The sequence below is a fragment of the Leucopleurus acutus genome (genome assembly GCF_964270905.1).
Source record: "Leucopleurus acutus genome assembly, chromosome: 3".
Taxonomy (NCBI): domain Eukaryota; kingdom Metazoa; phylum Chordata; class Mammalia; order Artiodactyla; family Delphinidae; genus Leucopleurus; species Leucopleurus acutus.
Genome location: NC_139145.1, coordinates 125,232,221 through 125,249,571, shown reverse-complemented (window position 1 = coordinate 125,249,571; position 17,351 = coordinate 125,232,221). Strand labels below are relative to the sequence as shown.

Here is a 17,351-nt window from a genome sequence, read left to right as displayed (position 1 = left end):
ATTTCTACTTCTGTTATTGTAAATTTCTCTTTGGCAGGGATTTGCCTTATTTGTCTTTGCATCCCCAGCAGCTAGTATGTAGTAAGTACATCAGTCATGTTTTTGAACCACCCAAACACCTCCACTAAGTTGGACCTCCATGAATACTTGTGCTAATATTAATCACACTAACTTTCTCCCATCTCTTTGGACACAATGTAATAGATAGTTCTCCACGACGGATCAGTTCTCCTGCTTCCAATCCCGTCCGGACTTTCTTCTTCCTCTTCTCTATCAGCCAATACTACCAACTTCCCAGAATCCCTCACAGACAGGCATGAGTTTTGCTCTCATAGATATATCTTTGCTTTAGCAAACTTGCTCTCTTAGCACTTGCTCTCTTAGATATATGTTTGGATGGCTCTGAGAGTCTAAAAACACCAGACCTTCAATAAGGTTTTGTTGATGCTGCTCTGAGTTATTGTATAAAACTGAAATGCTCTGTTGTCTTTTAGTCTTGTAACGAAGGATCATCTATCAATCATTCAATATTAGTTTCTTCTTCCTCACTATATCCTTGACTGTGCCAGATTCAGACATTTCCTCCAGATGTGGAGTCCTTCCCAGTCTATTTACCTAAGAACATTTTAGTAATTTTTATTGCAATTATAACTATAGAGTAACAAGAAAGATGTGATTTATAAAAAGGAGGGAGTCATTAGCTCCTTTTAATGCACAAAAAATAGCCAAGCAATAAAACAAAGGCCTTTCTTTTTGAAATTTCTGGTTAACAACCTTTATTTCTGTCTTATCTATTTTATGTCTTTTTTTAGGCCTGCTCTAAAAGTCTACTGTTACATACTTTCTCTTACTAATATTGTCATATAAGGTGAGAATGATTTCCTATCTGTCATTTGGATCACAAAGTCAACATAGATTATTAAAGCAGCCATTTAATTTTAAAAGTAGTAGTTAGATCCTCAATGTATTAGTTAGATATAATATGAAGGAATAAGAAAGTGGTTTTTACTTTAATCAAGTTATTGTTAGAGCCTTGTTATAGAAGTTAGTTTCAATTATTTTGAAAGCTAAAAACTGTGTACATCTTTGAGGGAAGGATGCAGGAACTAAAGTATTTTTGCCTGGAAAGAAAAAACCTGACAGGTGACTTGATATGACTCTTTAAGGATGTAAGGGTTACAGTAAAGAGAATAGTGGCCTCATTGTACCCATGATCATGCAGCAAATCAGTAGAGCTGGTGATAGACTCTGCACTGGCAGTTTGAACAAGCCAGAGGTACTGCAGATGGATTTTCTGCCAAATTGGAAGTCAGACACTCTCTCCTCCTGCCAGACGATCAGAACAGAGACATCAGATACGTCCTTCCAACTACCACAGAAATAGAGAGAGGGCAGAACAAGCCAGACAGAAGAGGCTGGAATCTATCTAGTCTGAGGTTGAAACCTCTGTGTCACACTCACCTGGAGGTACCTTCTTATTCCTCAATTCCCTCAAGGAGGAAAAACCCTAGATCTTCTATGCCTTGGTGTTAAGACATACTCTCCTGACCTAATTCTCTCCCCATTTCTGTCCGAGTTTAAAAGACTTAGCTACACCACCATTTTCAAAAGCCGGTTTTTATTTTAACTCATCCATCTTACTTCAAGTCTGGCACCAAATGCTATGTATTTCCTATATGCACTAAGGAAATGGAATTAAATTACTCCAGGAAGAAATTTAGAATATGCAGAAAGAACAGTGTCCTGACTGCAAAGTTTGTTGGTTGCTAGAACAGGTAATTGAAAGAAATTGTAGAATATTTTTCCAGAACCAACCTTTGAGAAAAAATACAAGCCAGGTTCTGAGCTGGCCTCCGTAGTGGGAGACTCAATGTCCCTTACTACCCTGTGATGCATCAGAATTTCAGGAATTAGACTGAAAACTCCAGATTTCAAATGCCTCAATCCACAAACCCAGCTCATGTTATTTTGTAACGCTTTATTTATTCAAAAGATTATTTTATTAACCTATTCTAAGGACCTAGATACATTAAACATGGATTTTATTTTCAGTTTTTTTTGTTTTTTTTTTTTGGTGGTACTCGGGCCTCTCACTGCTGTGGCCTCTCCCATTGCGGAGTGCTCCGGACGTGCAGGCTCAGCGGCCATGGCTCACGGGCCTAGCTGCTCCACGGCATGTGGGATCCTCCGGGACCGGGGCATGAACCAGCGTCCCCTGCATCGGCAGGCAGACTTTCAACCACTGCGCCACCAGGGAAGCCCTATTTTCAGTTTTAAACTGAGATCAGCAACATGGATTTTATTGTCAGTTTTAAACTGAGATCAGCAACACTGGAATTCCTATTAAGGACTCTTGGAAAGATTGTCCAGACTCTTCCCATTTGCAAAAAAAAAATCAGTAGGTTTCCATTCATTTGCATGGTGGACTACATTTTTCTCTCCTCTGATGCCTTTTTCTATAATTATATCTTTTTATTAAAAAATCTTCTTTCTTTGCTTATCGACTGGTTCTTCCCTTTTTTTTCAAACACATCCTTTAAAAGGTAAACGGGAGAAACCTTCAAGATGGCGGAGTAAGACACAGAGATCACCTTCCTCCCCACAAATACATCAGATATACATCTACATGTGGAACAACTCCTACAGAACACCTACTGAATGCTGGCAGAAGACCTCAGACTTCCCAAAATGCAAGAAACTCTGCACGTACCTGGGTAGGGCAAAAGAGAAAAGAATAAACAGAGACAAAATAATACAGACGGGACCTGCACCAGTGGGAGGGAGCTGTGAAGGAGGAAAGGTTTCCACACACTAGGAAGCCCCTTCGCGGGCAGAGACTGCGGGTGGCGGAGGTGGGAAGCTTCAGGGCCGCGGAGAAGAGCACAGCCACAAGGGTGCAGAGGTCAAAACGGAGAGATTCCCGCACAGAGGATCGGTGCCGACCAGCACTCACCAGCCAGAGAGGCTTGTCTGCTCACCCGCCGGGGTGGGCGTGGCTGGGAGCTGAGGCTCGGCTTCAGTTGGATCCCAGGGAGAGGACTGGGGTTGGCTGCATGAACACAGCCTGAAGGGGCTAGTGCACCACAGCTAGCCGGGAGGGAGTCTGGGAAAAGGTCTGGAGCTGCTGAAGAAACAAGAGACTTTTTCTTGCCTCTTTGTTTCCTGGTGCGCGAGGAGAGGGGATTAAGAGCACCGCTTATAGGCGCTTCAGAGACGGGTGTGAGCCGCAGCTATCAGCGCGGACCCCAGAGATGGGCATGAGATGCTAAGGCTGCTGCTGCCACCACCAAGAAACCTGTGTGCGAGCACAGGTCACTATCCACACCTCCCCTCCCGGAAGCCTGTGCAGCCTGCCACTGCCAGGGTCCTGTGATCCAGGGACAACCTCCCTGGCAGCACACACAGCGTGCCTCAGGCTGATGCAACATCACGCCAGCCTCTGCCACTGCAGTCTCACCCTCCATTCCGTACCCCTCCCTCCCCCCGGCCTGAGTGAGCCAGAGCCCCCGAATCAGCTGCTCCTTTAACCCCGTCCTGTCTGAGCGAAGAACAGACGCCCTCAGGCAACCTACACGCAGAGGCGGTGCCAAATCCAAAGCTGAGCCCCTGGGAGCTGTGAGAACAAAGAAGAGAAAGGGAAATCTCTCCCAGCAGCCTCAGGAGCAGCAGATTAAATCCCCACACTCAACTTGATGTACCTGCATCTGTGGAATACCTGAATAGACAGCGAATCATCCCAAAATTGAGGCAGTGGACTTTGGGAGCAACTGTAGACTTGGGGTTTGCTTTCTGCATCTAATTTGTGTCTGGTTTTACATTTATCTTAGTTTAGTATTTAGAGTTTATTATCATTGGTAGATTTGTTTATTGATTGGGTTGTTCTCTTCTTCCTTTTTTTTATATATAGATAAATATATATTTTTTCCTTTTTCGCTTTTTGTGAGTATGTATGTGTATGCTTCTTTGTGTGATTTTGTTTGTATAGCTTTGCTTTTACCATTTGTCCTAGGGTTCAGTCTGTCTGTTGGGGTTTGTTTTTTTTTTTAGTGTAGTTTTTAGCACTTGTTATCATTGGTGGATTTGTTTTTTGGTTTGGTTGCTCTCTTGTTTCTTTCTTTCTTCCTTTTCTTTTTATTACTTTTTACTTTTTATTAATTTTTCAAACTTTTTATTTTAATGATTTGATTTTATTTTTCTTTCTTTCTTTCTTTTCTCCCTTTTCTTCTGAGCCGTGTGGCTGACAGAGTCTTGGTGCTCTGGCCGTGTGTCAGGCCTGTGCCTCTGAGGTGGGAGAGCTGAGTTCAGGACATTGGCCACCCGAGACTTGCTGGCTCCACATAATATCAAACAGCAAAAGCTCTCCCAGAGATCTCCATCTCAATGCTGAGACCCAGCTCCACTCAACAACCAGCAAGCTACAGTGCTGGACACCCTATGCCAAATAACTAGCAAGACAGGAACACAACACCACCCATTAGCAGGGAGGCTGCCTAAAATCATAATAAGTCCACAGACACCCCAAAACACACCACCGGACACAGTCCTGCCCACCAGAGACACAAGATCCAGCCTCATCCACCAGAACACAGGCACTAGTCCCCTCTGCCAGGAAGCCTACACAACCCACTGAACCAACCTTAGCCACCAGGGGGCAGACACCAAAAACAATGGGAACTACGAACGTGCAGCCAGTGAAAAGGAGACCCCAAACACAGTAAGTGAAGCAAAATGAGAAGACAGAGAAACACACAGCAGATGAAAGAGCAAGGTAAAATCCCACCAGACTAAAAAAATGAAGAGGAAATAGGCAGTCTACCTGAAAAATAATTCAGAGTAATGATAGTAAAGATGACCCAAAATCTTGGAAATAGAATGGAGAAAATACAAGAAACGTTTAACAAGGACCTAGAAGAACTAAACAGCAAACAAACAATGATGAACAACATAATAAATGAAAATTAAAAAGTCTCTAGAAGGAATCAAGAGCAGAATAACTGAGGCAGAAGAAGGGATAAGTGACCTGGAAGATAAAATAGTGGAAATAACTACTGCAGTGCAGAATAAAGAAAAAAGAATTAAAAGAATTGAGGACAGTTTTAGAGACCTCGGGGACAACATTAAAGGCACCAACATTCAAATTATAGGGGTCCCAGAAGAAGAAGAGAAAAAAAAGGAACTGAGAAAATATTTGAAGAAATTATAGTTGAAAACTTCTCTAAGGTGGGAGAGGAAATAGTCAAGTCCAGGAAGTGCAGAGAGTCCCATAGAGGATAAATCCAAGGAGAAACATGCCAAGACACATATTAGTCAAACGATCAAAAATTAAATACAAAGAAAAAATTTTTAAAGCAGCAAGGGAAAAACAACAAATAAAATACAAGGGAATCCCCATAAGGTGAACAGCTGATCTTTCAGCAGAAACTCTGCAAGCCGGAAGGGAGTGGCAGGACATATTGAAAGTGATGAAAGAGAAAAACCTACAACCAAGATTATTCTACACAGCAAGGATCTCATTCAGTTTCGATGGAGAAATTAAAACCTTTACAGACAAGCAAAAGGTAAGAGAATTCAGCACCACCAAACCAGCATTACAACAAATGCTAAAGGAACTTCTCTAGGCAGGAAACACAAGAGAAGGAAAAGACCTACAATAACACACCCAAAACAATTAAGGAAATGGTAAAAGGAACATACATATCGATAACTACCTTAAATGTAAATGGATTAAATGCTCCAACCAAAAGACATAGACTAGCTGAATGGATACAAAAACAAGACCCATATATATGCTGTCTACAAGAGACCCACTTCAGACCTAGGGACACATACAGACTGAAAGTGAGGGGATGGAAAAAGGTATTCCATGCAAATGGAAATCAAAAGAAAGCTGGAGTAGCAATTCTCATATCAGACAAAATAGACTTTAAAATAAAGACTGTTACAAGAGACAAAGAAGGACACTACATAATGATCAAGGGATCAATCCAAGAAGAAGATATAACAATTGTAAATATTTATGCACCCAACATAGGAGCACTTCAATACATAAGGCAAATGCTAACAGATATTGAAGCAGAAATTGACAGAACACTATCATAATAGAGGACATTAACACCCCACTTTCACCAATGGACAGATCATACAAAATGAAAATAATTAAGGAAACACAAGCTTTAAATGATACATTAAACAAGATGGACTTAATTGATATATATAGAACATTCCTTCTAATAACAACAGAATACACTTTCTTCTCAAGTGCTCATGGAACATTCTCCAGGATAGATCATATCTTGGGTCACAAATCAAGCCTGGGTAAATTTAAGAAAATTGAAATCCTATCAAGTATCTCTTCCGACCACAACGCTATGAGACTAGATAACAATTACAGGAAAAAATCTGTAAAGAATAAAAACACAGGGAGGTTAAACAATACACTACTAAATAACCAAGAGATCACTGAAGAAATAAAAAAATACCTAGAAACAAATGACAATGAAAACACGATGACCCAAAACCTACGGGATGCAGCAAAAGCAGTTCTAAGAGGGAAGTTTATAGCAATATGATCCTACCTCAAGAAACAAGAAACATCTCAAATAAATAACCTAACATTACACTTAAAGCAATTAGAGAAAGAAGAACAAAAAAACCCTAAAGTTAGCAGAAGGAAATAATAAAGATCAGATCAGAAATAAGTGGAAAAGAAATGAAGAAAACAATAGCAAAGATCAATAAAACTAAAAGTTGGTTGTTTGAGAAGATAAACAAAATTCATAAACCATTAGCCAGACTCATAAAGAAAAAAAGGGAGAAGACAAATCAATAGAATTAGAAATGAAAAAGGAGAAGTAACAACTGACACTGCAGAAATACCAAGGATCATGAGCGATTGCTACAAGCAACTATATGCCAATAAAATGGACAACCTGGAAGAAATGCACAAATTCTTAGAAAAGCACAACCTTCCGAGACTGAACCAGAAAGAAATAGAAAATATAAACATACCAATCACAAGCAATGAAATTGAGACTGTGATTAGAAATCTTCCAAAAACCAAAAGCCCGGGACCAGATGGCTTCACAGGCAAATTCTATCATTTAGAGAAGAGCTAACACCTATCCTTCTCAAATTTTCCAAAATATAGTAGAGGGAGAAACACTCCCAAACTCATTCTATGAGGCCACCATCACCCTGATACTAAAACCAGACAAAGATGTCACAAAGAAAGAAAACTACAGGCCAATATCACTGATGAACATAGATGCAAAAATCCTCAACAAAATACTAGCAAACAGAATCCAACAGCACAATAAAAGGATCATACAAGGAGATTTTTCAGCAGAGGACTGAAGGTTCTGCCGTAGTCTTCTCACCTGTCTTTCTTGTCAGCCTGCACTACTGATTTCAGACTCTGTGAGAGCTCCTACAATCCTCGAAAGAGTGTATATTCAGGAGGAAGTAACCCCAGAAAAGGAAGAACAGGCAGATCAAGATATGTAGCTCTGTGGCCACCAAGTTGTGGTTTTTGACAGATCATCAAATCAGGGAAGACTATCCCCAAATAGAGATCTTACGAGCTTTAAAGACCAAATGTTGTGAGGAGGAACTGGACTTTAGGGCTGTGGTGATGGATGAGGTGGTGCTAACAATCCATCAAGGAAACCTGGGTCTTCGTATCAATGGAGAACTAATTACTGCCTACCCTCCGGCAGTAGTAGTGAGAATACCAACCGGTTGGGTGCAAAGTGATAGTGACATCACTGTTTTGCGCCATCTAGAGAAGATGGGATGCAGGTTGATGAACTGACCTCAAGACATCCTGAACTGTGTTAATAAGTTCTGGATGTTTCAAGAGTTGGCAGGTCATGGTGTTCCTCTGCCAGATACTTTCTCTTATGGTGGTCATGAAAATTTTGCTAAAATGATTGATGAAGCAGAAGTACTGGAGTTCCCAATGGTAGTGAAGAATACATGGTGTCATAGAGGCAAAGCAATTTTCTTGGCTCGTGATAAGCGCCATTTGGCTGATCTAAGCCATCTTATTTGCCATGAAGCTCCATCCCCGTTTCAGAGATATGTTAAAGAGTCTCATGGAAGAGATGTATATGTCATTGTCATTGGAGGCCGTGTGGTTGACACCATAACGCTGTTCAACAGATGGGAGGATGCAAAGCAACTGCTCACTAGGTGGTGTCGGGATGATGTGCTCATTGAGTAAACTAGGGAAACAGCTAGCTATCCAGGTGTCTAATATCCTGGGAATGGATGTGTGTGGCACTGACCTGTTGATGAAAGACGACGGCTCCTTCTGTGTCTGCGAAGGAGACAATGCAAATGTAGGTTTCATAGCCTTTGATAAGGCTTATAACCTAGATGTAGCTGGTATCATAGCTGAATATGCCGCCTCCCTTTTGCCCTCTAGCCGACTCGCCTGGCGTATGTCCCTGCTCTCTGTGGTGCCCATGACCAGTGAGACTAGTGAGCCGGAGCTGGGTCCCGCAGACAACACTGCTGTCGACAACATGAGCATAAGTTCCAGCTCTGTTGGCAGCGACCCTGAAACCATGGAGTGAGAGCTGCTCACCAAGCTCCCAGGGGGCCTATTCAACATGAACCAACTGCTAGCCAATGAAATCAAACTCCTGGTGGAGTGATTCCACCAGTAAATAATTAACCAACAAAACCCTTGTAAAGCTTTCTTTTTCTTCTTTCCTTTTTTTCATTCTGTTTTCTTTTTCTATTATTTTTTTTAAACCAACTTGCAATGCTGTTCATGGAAAATGCTCAGGAAGATGAGAGAAAAATGAGTAGGATCAGTTAGGAAGGAGGAAGGGGGAGATAGATGAGACCTTTGCTACTAACCTGTTACTGACTTTGATTTACAAATACTACAGATAGAGAAGCAGAAGATGTGAGATACAGAAAAATGTCAGGCTCTCATAGTTACCCTTTTAAATTACTCAAAAATGTGTAGGCTCTCAGGCCATGAAGGACATAATTTTTTCATGGTCTCTTCCTTTTGTTTTTGTACAGTTGGTACAAATTTCAGAGTCGTGTAACTTCACATTGTATTGTAATCCATGAGGAAGACATCTACCTAAATTATAATTTTTTATACAAATAAGAAAATTCAGCCTATACACTATTATCTAGGAGCTTTATGTTCATAGTTATGAAATCTTGAGGAGTTCTTTTATTGACTTTTTTCCCCTTAATTTGGGTGGGAGGGCAACGTGAATGTGACCCCATAAAGGTTTTTTTAATGATAAAGTTGGCATGTTTGCATGATAAAAGGGAAATGAACAGTATTGCAATGTCTGGCACACAAAATAACATTTACTCCATTGTAGATAAAATTGCACTAGTTAAAATATGTGCATTGACTTGTATCTGTTAGTGTTTTATCCTTTTTTGAAAGATATATGCTCTGTTAATGTTGCATTTGTTTTTAATACATGCTAGTCTTAACATTCCCTGATCTATGCCTGCATCTTTAACAATGGCCAAAGTGAAGAAAATGCTACCTTTTCTGTTAACAAGACACTGACTTGAAACATGTGCCTTTAAAGCCTTTTATTTTTTTCCTTTTTTCTTTTGGTGGTTGAGCATTTAAAGAATAAGGACAAGGAAAATATTTTTGGGGGGCAAATCAAGGGTCTATAAGTTCCTAAGTATAAAGTTGAAGTGATTTCTGACACCAGCGTTATATATCTGCATTTTTCACATTTTAGGAGGGTGTGTGTGTGCACGTGTGTGTGTGTGCACACGTGTGCATTCTTGCATGTTTATGTGCTTTGCTTTTTGTGCTTTTTGATCAACCAATCAAAAAGGAAACCAATCAACCAATCAAAAAGGAAAGATTCTAGAAAATGGAGCATGATGGGAAACAGTTTGTTACTTTAACAAAAAAACAACTGAGTCGTTTTCATAACTGTAATCTACTGGGTAGAGGTACCCACCTAAAGACATGAGGAGAATAGCTGCTTCTTAGACTTTTGTGTATGTGTATGTTGTCTGCTTTTTTTCTTTGCTTCTAGACTGTTCAGTGTATGATTTATTCCAGGATACATGCTTTTCCTCTGCTTCTTGCTGTGCATTTTCTCCTATTACACATAGGTTTTGGGGTGGGGTGGACTGAACATTTTTGTTTGGGGACTTATTTAGCAGTATTGAGACTCTTATAGCCCTACTCTGAAGACTTCAATATTCTACTCTTTATATTACTTTATTTCTGAATTTATAAAAGCCCCAAATTGCATATAATATGAGCCTTTAAACATGGGTAAAACTATCCCAATAAATGCTTTGGAAGGTGTGTTAAGAAATGGAGATGCTCCAGAGCTCAATGTAATTTTTTTAAGCAGCAAGTTCCATCTCCCTACAATCCTCTGAAACTTTTTACCCGAGTCCTTTCTTGCCTCTCCAGTGCTTTTTTCCTTCAGATGGACCTTAAACATAATTTCTTCGACACTACTAGAGAGACTTTGAGGCAATAAATCAGTATTAACCAGCTCTAACAGAGGTTTGATCATGCTTATTTGTACAGTTTCCACCCCATTTAAAAAAAGGAATGTAATAAAACTTGTTTTTTCTATAGAATTAAATAATAATAAAATGGAGTGAAAGGTTGATTGTTGACAAATAGAAAAAAAAAAAGGATCATACACCATGATCAACTGGGGTTTATCCCAGGAATGCAAGGATTCTTCAGCATACACAAATCAATCAATGTGATAAACCATACTAACAAATTGAAGGAGAAAAAGCATATGATCATCTCAATAGATGCAGAAAAAACTGAATATTTGACAAAATTCAACACCCATTTATGATAAAAACCCTCCAGAAAGTAGGCATAGAGGGAACTTATCCCAACATAATAAAGCCCATATATGAAAAACCCACAGCCAACATCGTTCTCAATGGTGAAAAACTCAAGCCATTTCCTCTAAGACCAGGAACAAGACAAGGTTGTCCACTCTCACCACTATTATTCACCATAGTTTTGGAAGTTTTAGCCACAGCAATCAGTGAAGAAAAAAAAAATAAAAGGAATCCAAATCAGAAAAGAAGAAGTAAAGTTGTCACTGTTTGCAGATGGCATGATACTATACATAGAGAATCCTAAAGATGCTACCAGAAACTACTAGAGCTACTCAATGAATTTGGTAAAGTAGCAGGATACAAAATTAATGCACAGAAATCTCATGCATTCCTATACACTAATGATGAAAAATCTGAAAGTGAAATTAAGGAAACACTCCCATTTACCACTGCAACAAAAAGAATAAAATACCCAGGAATAAACCTACCTAAGGAGAAAAAAGACCAGTATGCAGAAAACTACAAGACACTGATGAAAGATATTAAAGAGGATACAAACAGATGGAGAGATATACCATGTTCTTGGATTGGAAGAATCAACATTGTGGAAATGACTATACTATCCAAAGGAATCTGCAGATTCAATGCAATCCCTATCAAATTACCAATGGCATTTTTCACAGAACTAGAACAAAAATTTTCACAATTTGTATGGAAACACAAAAGACCCCTAATAGCCAAAGCAATCATGAGAAAGAAAAACGGATCTGGAGGAATCAGGCTCCAAGACTTCAGACTATACTACAAAACTACAGTAATCAAGACAATATGGTACTGGCACAAAAACAAAAATATAGATCAATGGAACACAATAGAAAGCCCAGAGTTAAACCCACACACATATGGTCACCTTATTTTTGATAAAGGAGGCAAGAATATACAATGGAGAAAAGACAGCCTCTTCAATAAGTGGTGCTGGGAAAACTGTACAGCTACATGTAAAAGTATGAAATTAGAACACTCCCTAACACCATACACAAAAATAAACTCAAAATGGATTAAAAACCTAAATGTAAAGCCAGACACTGTAAAACTCTTAGAGGAAAACATAGGCAGAACACTCTATGACATAAATTACAGCAAGATCCTTTTTGACCCACCTCCCAGAGAAATGGAAATTAAAAAAAACAAATGGGACCTAATAAAACTTCAAAGCTTTTGCACAGCAAAGGAAACCATAAACAAAACAAAAAGACAACCCTCAAAATGGGAGAAAATATTTGCAAATGAAGCAATGGACAAAGGATTAATCTCCAAAATTTACAAGCAGCTTAATAACAAAAAAACAAAAACCCAATCCAAAAATGGGCAGAAGACCTAAATAGACATTTCTCCAAAGAAGATATACGGATTGCCAACAAACACATGAAAGGATGCTCAACATCACTAATCATTAGAGAAATGCAAATCAAAACTACAATGAGGTATCACTTCACACCAGTCAAAATGGCCATCATCAAAAAATCTAGAAACAATAAATGCTGGAGAGGGTGTGGAGAAAAAGGAACCTCCCTACACTGTTGGTGGGAAAGTAAATTGATATACCACTATGGAGAACAGTACAGAGGTTCCTTAAAAAACTAATAATAGAACTACCATACGGCCCAGCCATCCCACTACTGGGCATATACCCTGAGAAAACCATAATTCAAAAAGAGTCATGTACCACAATATTCACTGCAGCTCTATTTACAATAGTCAAGACATGGAAGCAACCTAAGTGTCCATTGACAGATGAATGGATGAAGAAGACATGGCATATATATAGAATGGAATATCACTCAGCCATAAAAAGAAACGAAATTGAGTTATTTGTAGTGAGGTGGATGGACCTAGAGTCTGTCATACAGAGTGGAGTGAAGTAAGTCAGAAAGAGGAAAAAAAAATACCGTATACTAACATATGTATATATATATATATATATGGAATCTTAAAAATGATTCTGAAGAACCTAGGAGCAGGACAAGAATAAAGACACAGACATAGAGAATGGACTTGAGGACACGGGGAGGGGGAAGGGTAAGCTGGGATAAAGTAAGGGAGTGGCATGGACTTATATATACTACCAAATGTAAAATGGCTAGTGGGAAGCAGCCACATAGCACAGAGAGATCAGCTTGGTGCTTTGTGACCACCTAGAAGCAAGGGAGATGCAAGAGGGAGGAGATATGGGGATATATGTATATGTATAGCCGATTCACTTTGCTATAAAGCAGAAACTAACACACCATTGTAAAGCAATTATACTCCAATAAAGATGTTAAAAAAGAAAAAAAAAAAAGGTAAACGTGCACTTATCAGAACGTGCCATTCTGTAACAATGTCCTATTTCTGTCCTTCCCCTCACGCTTATGGTCCCCACCTGCTTCTTCCATTTCTTACCCTCATTGCCCACTTACAATTTGGGTTTTGCTCCTTCCATTCATTAGATTTACACACTGACCTCTTCTTGCCAAAAGATATTTTACTAAATCCCTTTCCTATTTGATATCTCTGGGACAACAGGCAGCTCACTCCCTGAAAGTGACTCTGCCCTTTGCTCTGTGACACCTCATTCAGTGGTTTCTTCTTCTGTTTTCCTGGCCATCCCTTCTCCATCCCTCTATTGACTCTTTCCTGTATCACACCTCTTATCTGCTGTCATGTCTTGGGACTTAATCACCCCTTTGCGTTTTTCCCTTTCTACACTTACTTCTTCCTAGAGACACATCCATTCTCAAGGCTTCCATGACCCCCTTTTGCTTCTAACTTCTAAATTTTCATCTCCAGCCCTAATATCTTCAACTGCCCAATTCTATCAAGGAAAGCTCCATTTTCCAATTTCTTAGACTAGGAAGTGTGAATTCATCTTTTTCTCCTTTCTCTCACTCCTGCCCTGCCTCGTTGTCCTAAGAGTAAGCAATTTGGAAGCCCAGTCTTTCAGAGATGGGCTGCACCCACTCAAGACTACTTATGTGAGCAGGCATTCTGCGACCCTGATGGGTGGGAGGGTAGTACCGCAAGTGTGTGGAGGGGATAATTACCAGGCTATAGAGTATCAGTCTACAGAGATTCAGAGATGTTAAGAAGGACTAAATCAGTGAAATCCTAAGAGAAACTGGAAGGCTGAGAGGTAAGAATATAGCATCAATATGAAGAGTCAAATTGGCACAAATTGAAAAAGTTTAATGATATCAAACTGACCAGTATGTGGGGAAACAGGTACTCTCAAAATTAGCCAGCATGCATGTAATTTGTTATAGCCACCTTGGAAAGAAATTTCAGAGTGTCTCTTACAAATGTAAATGCGTATACTCTATGACCCAGCAATTTCACTTCTTCATATACACTAATGAAATATATACCCACATATGAAGGCATATGAAGAAGAGGGCATGCTTAAGAATTTTACTGCAGCATTATTGATAATATTAAAATATTAGAAATAATCTAAATGTCCCAACTAGAGGATGGTTTAGTAAACTGTGATGTATCTGTTATTCAGAATACCACACAGAAGTACAAGATTGAAGCAGATGTGCACTAATACAGAAGCCTCTGCAAAGACACAGTAAAATAGAAAAAAGAAAGGCATGTTATAGAATGATACATATAATATATAATTTCTATAAAAACATACACATATATAAACAACAATGAAATACATGTTTTTTCAAGGACATGTAAGTAAACAGTTGTGTAACAGAAGATCTGCACAGCAGAATGGTTAGAACGATTATTTCTGGGGAGGCAGGAGAGGACTGAGGCTGGGATGGTGAACAAAGAGGACTTTATCCTTATCTGAATATGTATTTTTTTAGAACAAGGAAAAGTCACACTTATGTCAGTTGTGTGATTATTAGAGAGACAGGGAGAGAGGGAGAGAGAGAATGAAAGAGAGAGAATGAGAGAGCAAAGAGAAACCAGAGAATGAAGCAAAGTATCAAATAGAATGGCCAGAAATGAGCTGTGTCAGAGGACAGTTAAGGAACTGGTTCTGCAGACATAGCCTGTCCACTGCAGTGTTTCCCCAGTGCGTGTTTCAGCATACTTGGCTGGTCCAGAAGTGTCCTCAAAAGAACCAAGTTGTGTTGGAAGGAGTGGCCACTGCAGGTAAGGTTGGTGGGGCCAGCAAAAGGAAATAGGGCCAACAAAGCAGTAGCTGATTAGTGTTTAGCTTTGGAAAGGTGCAGATAAGACATAGGCCAGAGCCATGGTTGGCTGGAAAGAGGTCTAGTCAATAGGAAAGAGGTCACAGTAGAATCCATGGACAAAGCAGGCTGGAGTTTGGCCAATGGGTACATGTTCTGTGTACATACAAGACAGGAACAGCTCTATAGAGTCAAAGTTAGATGCCAATTTCAAAGATAATTGCCAATGGGTTTTGCTATTTCCATGGGATATTGAAATAGCTGTTGCTTTTTACATTGGATAGTTTCTATTATCTTCTAGTCAGTCCTTTCTTGAGATAATGCTGTTACCTTAAAATAGTCTAAAATTTCTCCCTGATTCTTATTGGCACACTCAGGCTCCTTGTCCACTTGGATTATGATAATAGCCTAATAAATGGCTTCACTACCTCTTCATTCCAATGCATCCTACCTATCACTGCCAGATTAATTTTCTTAAAGCATCACTTGCCTCATTTTAATTCATATAATCACGAAATGGCAGTGGTCCTCTTTTGCCCAAGGTCTTACCCAACCCAGTATCAGGATCAAACTCCTCTGTTTTGCTCTAAAAGGTCTAAGTAATGTGAACCATTTTATGTTTAGATAACACTAACTCCCACTCTGCCCACAATTTGCATCATCAATTCCTCAGAACACTGGAGTTCAACCCCCAAATCCAGTCCTTTAAAAGTATAAGAAGTCAGTGGTAGACATCAGGTTAGTCCTTTGGTATATCTGCTTCCCAATGTGGCCTCAAATCATGTACATTATTGTCAACCAAAGAAAACTGTTTTCTCTGCTTCTCACCTACTATCTTCCTTCTTTTCCTAAACCAAAGGAACTGAGTCATTTATTCTACTTCTGTGACCTTACCCACAGCACTCTTACACTAGCCTCTCTTCCTTCTCTCCAATTCAGGTCAGGCTCTTTGTGCACTCCACTCCACTCTTGTGCCTTTGCTATTAGCCAACCCCTGAAGAGCTCTCCCTACTCCTTCATCTATCCAGATTCTACATATTCCTACCTCAGGTTGCATCTCTATCATGTAGTCTTTTCTAATAACTTCAGCCTACAGAGAGGTTGATCCCATCTCTAAATTCTTAAAGTATTTATACACATTGGAATATAACATTAATATATATTTATTGTTCTTCTTGATTTCACGTGTGTGTGCGTGTGTGTGTGTGTGTGTGTGTGTATGTTCACCTCCCAGTGTAAGTACCATAGAAGGAATCATATCTTTAATTTTATTGCATTCTCTCTGGTCTTTGCCACAGTGGCTTATTCATAGTGAACACTGACTAAGTACTAAATGATGAATTGATCTGATGTATTTTATACTTGTGTGCAATTATTCTTTATGTATAATATTAATGAGGACTCTTTTGGTTGCAAATGGTAGTAACTCAAATCAAACTGAGTTAATTTAAAAGGGATTTGGTTCACCTAACTTAAATTGTAGGAATACTTTGGTTTAAGGCAAAACTGGATCCCTGTGCTCAAATAATATCATTAAGAATCAATCTTTCTACAATTGCATCAAAACAAAAATAAAAATAAAAAACCTAGCAATAAATTTAACCAAGGACATGAAAGACGTATACACAGAAAACTATAAAACACTGATAAAAGAAATTGAAGACACAAATAAATGGAAAGATAATTTGTGTTCATGGATTGGAAGAATTTATATCATTGAAATGTCCATACTACCCAAAGCAATCTATAGATTCAATGCAATCCCTGTCAATATTCCAATGGCATTTTTCACAGAAATAGAACAAATAATCCTAAAATTTGTATGAAACCATGAAAGGCCTTGAATAGCCAAAGCAACCTTGAGAAAGAAACAAAGCTGGAGGCATTATGCTCCCTGATTTCAAACTACATTACAAAGCTATAATAATCAAAACAGTATGTTATTGGCATAAAAACAGATGCATAGATCAATGGAACAGAATGGAGAGCCCAGAAATAAACCCACACATATAGAGTAAATTAATTTACAACAAAGCAGCCAAGAATACACAGTGGGACCCGGACAGTTTCTCTTCATTAAATGTTGTTGAGAAAACTGGACAGAAACATGCAAAGGAATGAAACTGGATCACTATCTTACACCATACCCAAAAATTAACTCAATATTGATCAAAGATTTGAACATAAGACCTGAAAGCATAAAATTCCTAGAAGAAAACATAGGCAGCAAGTTCCTTGTTATCTGTCTTGGCAAAGATTTTTTAGATTTGACACCAAACCAAAGGCAAAAATAAATAAATAAATAGGTGGGATGATATTAGACTAAAAAATCGT

General features: G+C 39.0%; 1 pseudogene across 1 annotated transcript; it reads left to right on the top strand.

The window, feature by feature from the left end:
• Nucleotides 1-1,210: 1,210 nt before the first annotated feature.
• Nucleotides 1,211-8,859, top strand: LOC309958941 (beta-citrylglutamate synthase B-like; annotated as a pseudogene). The gene is made up of 2 exons: nucleotides 1,211-1,276; nucleotides 7,393-8,859. The product of its transcript is annotated as a beta-citrylglutamate synthase B-like (transcript).
• The last annotated feature ends 8,492 nt before the right edge of the window (nucleotides 8,860-17,351 follow it).